The sequence below is a fragment of the Balaenoptera ricei genome, chromosome 1 (assembly GCF_028023285.1).
Source record: "Balaenoptera ricei isolate mBalRic1 chromosome 1, mBalRic1.hap2, whole genome shotgun sequence".
In the NCBI taxonomy this organism is placed as follows: Eukaryota; Metazoa; Chordata; class Mammalia; order Artiodactyla; family Balaenopteridae; genus Balaenoptera; species Balaenoptera ricei.
The window spans coordinates 14664554-14670567 of record NC_082639.1 but is presented as its reverse complement, the minus strand read 5'-3'; positions in this window follow the sequence as shown (position 1 = coordinate 14670567).

The window sequence follows — 6014 nt, the reverse complement described above, 5'->3', positions numbered from 1 at the left end:
ATGCCAATTTAATATAAGTGTTGTGTTAATTTTTTTTTTTTTTTAAGAAATTCACGTTCTTTTATTTATTTATTTATTTATGGCTGTGTTGGGTCTTCGTTTCGTGCGAGGGCTTTCTCTAGTTGCGGCAAGTGGGGACCACTCTTCATCGCGGTGCGCAGGCCTCTCACCATCGCGGCCTCTCTTGTTGCGGAGCACAGGCTCCAGACGCGCAGGCTCAGTAATTGTGGCTCACGGGCCCAGTTGCTCCGTGGCATGTGGGATCTTCCCAGACCAGGGCTCGAACCCGTGTCCCCTGCATTGGCAGGCAGATTCTCAACCACTGTGCCACCAGGGAAGCCCAAGTGTTGTGTTATTTAAAAAACAAAATTTTTTCTTTCTGTGGTCATATGCTGATGGTAGAGAAGGAAGAGAAGTGAGAATAATTTTACTTTAAAATAAAATTGTGAAATTGATTTTGATGAATGAATGAACATCTGAGTATCTCCAGAAAAAATAGGCATCTATGCATCCTGACTCAAGGCATACATATTTTGTTTAAAGTGATCTGAGAGATGGGAATAAGTACAACTTAAAAAAATTCTGCCCTAGTTTTGAGAAAACCTGGCTGGAATTTTGCCTGTCCTAAATAAATGTGTGCAAGCTGCATCATTAACTATTACCTTGCCGCCTGCTCTGCTTACACGGCCCAATAAGTCTGCTAGATTCTAGTTTTCATTTACTCATGTATGTGCCAGAATCTGAAAGAACAAGCTGATGGGAGGGAAGTTATCTGCCTTTTCATAAAATTCCCTCTATTTCAGCTTTAATCATAACTATTTTACTGAAAGTTACCTCAAAGCAGGCAGTTAAAATAGCTAATGCTAACAGCATGGTCAAATCTAAGTCTTCTTAGTTCTCAACCTTTCTTAATCTCAAAGCAGCACTTGCTTCTGACCAGCTATGCTCAGCCTCTACCCATGGCCTTTGAAACTGCTTCCTCTCAGATCTCTGATGTGTTTTCTTTCTTTCTTTTTTTTTTTTAAAGACACCAATTGTACTTGAACATTTGTTACTTTTTTTTGAAAATTAATTAATTAATTTATTTTTGGCTGTGTTGGGTCTTCGTTTCTGTGCGAGGGCCTTCTCCGGTTGCGGCAAGGGGGGGGGCCACTCCTCATCGCGGTGCGCGAGCCTCTCACCATCGCGGCCTCTCTTCGTTGCGGAGCACGGGCTCCAGACACGCAGGCTCAGCAGTTGTGGCTCACGGGCCCAGTTGCTCCGCGGCACGCGGGATCTTCCCAGACCAGGGCTCGAACCCGTGTCCCCCGCATCGGCAGGCAGACTCCCAACCACTGCGCCACCAGGGAAGCCCCTTTCTTTTTTTTGGCCGCGCCGCCTGCAGTGGAAGCGGGAAGTCCTAACCACTGGACTGCCAGGAATTCCTGTCTGATGTGTTTTCTTGTCCTCGTCTTTTTCTGTGTGTATCCCTAGAGCCATGTGTTTTCCCCTGCCTTCATTAAATAGGTTAATTTGGGCGCCCCCTGGAGTGTTTCACTTAGAGAAGTAAGTTCTTCAGTAGTTTTTATGTCATTTTTTTATTAGTTTGGTCAGCATACAAGATCTTTTGGTGTAAAATTTTGCCACTGAATAGTATTTAATGATTCTCAGTCCCTGTTGGGAATAATGTAGAATGGTTTGTGGCTATTGCTGTAATTTCTCCTTAGCATTTGACTCTGGACAGTAATCAGTAATTGGGGAACATGCGTGAATTAAATACAGAATTGTGGTTAGAATGTTTGGGATCAGTAAGGGCCTTTTTAAATTTTGATAATTTTTTTGGAAGAGGGGTTTAAGAAATAATGTGTTATGCCCCACTGATCCTCTTAAAATTATAACCTATTGATTTAATACCACTTTAAAAGTGGTGATACCTGCTCCCCTTCTCCCAGCAAAGAAACTCAGTGAGCAGGCTAATGTGCAGTTAATACAGTTTTATATATATTCCATCTTTTCTTCAAGCTTCTCCCAAGTCAATCCCTAGATGAAGCCAGACCAGCAGAGAACTAGCTGTGCATCTAGGTTGAATTTGAGGGGACAGTATTTTGTCATAGCCTATCCTTAGGAATGGATTTTAGAACTTGGTGCTGCATTTATTCTGTTAAGGACATTGTTTATCATATTATGCAGAGCACCAAAGAGAAATTTCCCTCTTGTCTTGGTATCAGGAATAGTTGTATCTCTTAAGTCACTTTAAAAAATCTTCTTTTCCTTGATTTTAAATAGAACATGTATATTATTTTAAAAAAAAACGTTAAAATTCAAAAATTAATATGGACTAGTTCTAATATTGATTACCCGTAAGGGCACCGATAGTCCAAGCTTAATGTTCTTGTATACATACTCTTTCCTTTTTTTTTTTTTAATTTTTATTTCTTGGTCGTGCCACATGGCTTGCGGGATCTTAGTTCCCTGACCAGGGATTGAACCCGGGCCATGGCAGTGAAAGCCCTGAGTCCTAACCATTGGACTTCCAGGGAATTCCCTATACATACTCTTTCTTAACGGCATCATGCTACTTAATTCTGCTACTTGTTTTTTCAACTGATGCATCTTTTTTTTTTAAATTAATTAATTTATTTTTATGGCTGTGTTGGGTCTTCGTTTCTGTGCGAGGGCTTTCTCTAGTTGTGGCAAGCGGGGGGCCACTCTTCATCGCGGTGCGCGGGCCTCTCACTATCGCGGCCCCTCTTGTTGCGGAGCACAGGCTCCAGACGCGCAGGCTCAGTAATTGTGGCTCACGGGCTTAGTTGCTCCGCGGCATGTGGGATCTTCCCAGACCAGGGCTCGAACCCATGTCCCCTGCATTGGCAGGCAGATTCTCAACCACTGTGCCACCAGGGAAGCCCTCAACTGATGCATCTTAAACATCATGTATTTGTAGAGATTCCCTAAATCCTTTCTGGAACAAAGTATGATAGAAAAAAAATACTGAAGTCCTAACATCTGTATTAGAGACTTCAATGCAAGTCACCTAACCTCTCTGAGTGTGTTTTACCATTTGTGTGAGAGCATAGATTACATGGTCTGTAAGGTCTTTCAGCTTGGAAATTTCAGATTTGTAATTTCACTTCCTTTATAAATTGCCTTTTCTGGTAAGAGCATATTATATAAACTACAATTATCAGGATTATCCCAAGACTTATTTACAGATTTCTGTTCATTTAAATTTTGTTTTAAAGTCATGAATCTGTCTTTCTCTATATTCTTTACTTGGAATGCTTTCTTCCCTTCTCAAAATCTGGTTTGTCTGAAATCTAAACTCCATAAAGCCTTCCCTGTTGATTTTGGCTACCAAGGACCTCCGAGTTTCCTGGCTACTAACCACACAATTTCCTGAATGATGTATCCTAGCATTTTATTACTTCAGTCATTTTGTGTCTCCCAGGGATTGTCAGACTGTCTTCTGAATTCTCCACAGTCTTAAGCATGAAGCTGCTACTTGACAAATAGTTCCCCAAATGGTTATACCTTCTTCATAGAAGCCTTAGGACATTTGTCCCTAGTTTCTTAAGTTTCTGCAGTGCCTTTGGTGACTTAGTAAGGAATTCTTACATTGACTGAAATGCCAAGAGATAGTCCTACCCACCTTTCCCTGGTGTGCCTGGAGCTCTGACAAACCCTGCTTTACTACTTAAAAGAAATGCTCATAAGATCAATATGGGAAATGAGCTTCGTGGTACCGTAATTTCCATTTTAAAAAGGAAAGGTATTGGGCTTCCCTGGTGGCGCAGTGGTTAGGAATCCACCTGCCAATGCAGGGGACACGGGTTCAAGCCCTGGTCCGGGAAGATCCCACATGCCGCAGAGCGGCTAGGCCCGTGCGCCAAAACTGCTGAGCCTGCGCTCTAGAGCCCGCAAGCCACAACTACTGAGCCTGCGTGCCACAACTACTGAAGCCCGCGTGCCTAGAGCCCATGCTCCGCGACAAGAGAAGCCTCTGCAATGAGAGGTCCGTGCACCGCAACGAAGAGTAGCCCCCGCTCACTGCAACTAGAGAAAGCCCGCACGCAGCAACAAAGACCCAATGCAGCCAAAAATAAATAAATAAATAAATATTAAAAAAAAAAGGAAAGGTATCTTTTTGGTATTATATGTACTTATATAAACAAAGAAAATTAAAGAACTTTGATTACTCAGACTCAAAGTCCAAATAGGTTTTGGAAAACACTATTCTTTATAACAACTGCCTTAACATTCAAAAATTGACAATTATCATTCCATAATTAAAACAAGGTAGACAACATTGTGCACTTTTATTTTTGTAAAATGTAAACTGAGAAGTACCATCTACCTTTCAATAATGGAGATACTGGTACTTTGTATGCATGAACTGCTTCCATTTTTGCTGCTAAGTTCTTTATTTTAAAAGATTATAGAAGTTAAAAAAAATTTAAACAATGCCAAAAAAATTAAGGCGAGTCTCCCCTTCAAAACCTTCCTCAACCCTCTATTTCCTGGAGGTAACCACTGAACAATTTGTTTTGCATCTCTCCAGACCACATAATGTTCTGCAACTTGATTTTATCATGTCACATGTCATGGACAGCTTTCCATATTAGGAATATAGATCTCCCACACCCTTTTTTTAGTGGCCACAGGGTTGAAATTCTTTTTTTTTTTTTTTTAATTTTTATTGGAGTATAGTTGATTTACAATGTCATGTTAGTATCAGGTGTACAGCAAAGTGAATCAGTTATACATATACATATATCCACTCTTCTTTAGATTCTTTTCCCATATAGGCCATTACAGAGTACTGAGTAGAGTTCCCTGTGTTATACAGTAGGTCCTTATTAGTAATCTATTTTATATATATTAGTGTATATATGTCAATCCCAATCTCCCAGTTTATCCCTCCCTGCCCCCCGCCTTACTTCCTGGTAACTGTAAGTTTGTTTTCTACATCTGTGTCTCGATTTCTGTTTTGTAAATAAGTTCACTTGTACCTTTTTTTTTTAGATTCCACACATAAATGATATCATATGATATTTGTCTTTCTCTGTCTGACTTACTTCACTCAGTATGACAATCTCTAGGTCCATCCATGTTGCTGCAAATGGCATTATTTTGTTCTTTTTTATGGCTGAGTAATATTCCATTGTATATATGTACCATATCTTCTTTATCCATTCCTCTGTTGATGGACATTTAGGTTGCTTCCATGTCCTGGCTATTGTAAATAGTGCTGCAATGAACATTGGCGTGCATGTATCTTTTCGAATTATGGTTTTCTCCGGATGTATGCCCAGGAGTGGGATTGCTGGATCATATGATAGCTCTATTTTTAGTTTTTAAGGAAGTGCCATACTGTTCTCCATAGTGGCTGTACCAATTTACATTCCCAGCAACAGTATAGGAGGGTTCCCTTTTCTCCACACCCTCTCCAGCATTTATTGTTTGTAGTTTTTTGATGGTGGCCATTCTGACCAGTGTGAGGTGATACCTCATTATAGTTCTGATTTGCATTTCTCTAATAATTAGTGATGTTGAGCATCTTTTCATGTGCTTTTTGGCCATCCATACGTCTTCTTTGGAGAAATGTCTATTTAGATCTTCAGCCCATTGTTTTTTTTTTTGTTTGTTTGTTTTTGGTTGTGCTTGCCCCGTGGCTTGCCGGATCTTAGTTCCCCAACTAGGGATTGAACCCACAACCTTAGCAGTGAAAGCATGGAGTCCTAACCACTGAACCACCAGGGAATTCTGTTCTGCCCATTTTTTTTTAATAAGTTTATTTATTTATTTATTTTTGGCTGTGTTGGGTCTTTGTTGCTGTGCGCAGGCTTTCTCTAGTTGCGGCGAGTGGGGGCTACTCTTTGTTGCGGTGCGCGGGCTTCTCATTGCGGTGGCTTCTCTTGTTGCAGAGCACGGGCTCTAGGCACACAGGGTTCAGTAGCTGTGGCTCGCGGGCTCTAGAGCACAGGCTCAGTAGTTGTGGCGCACGGGCTTAGTTGTTCGGCCGCATGTGGGATCTT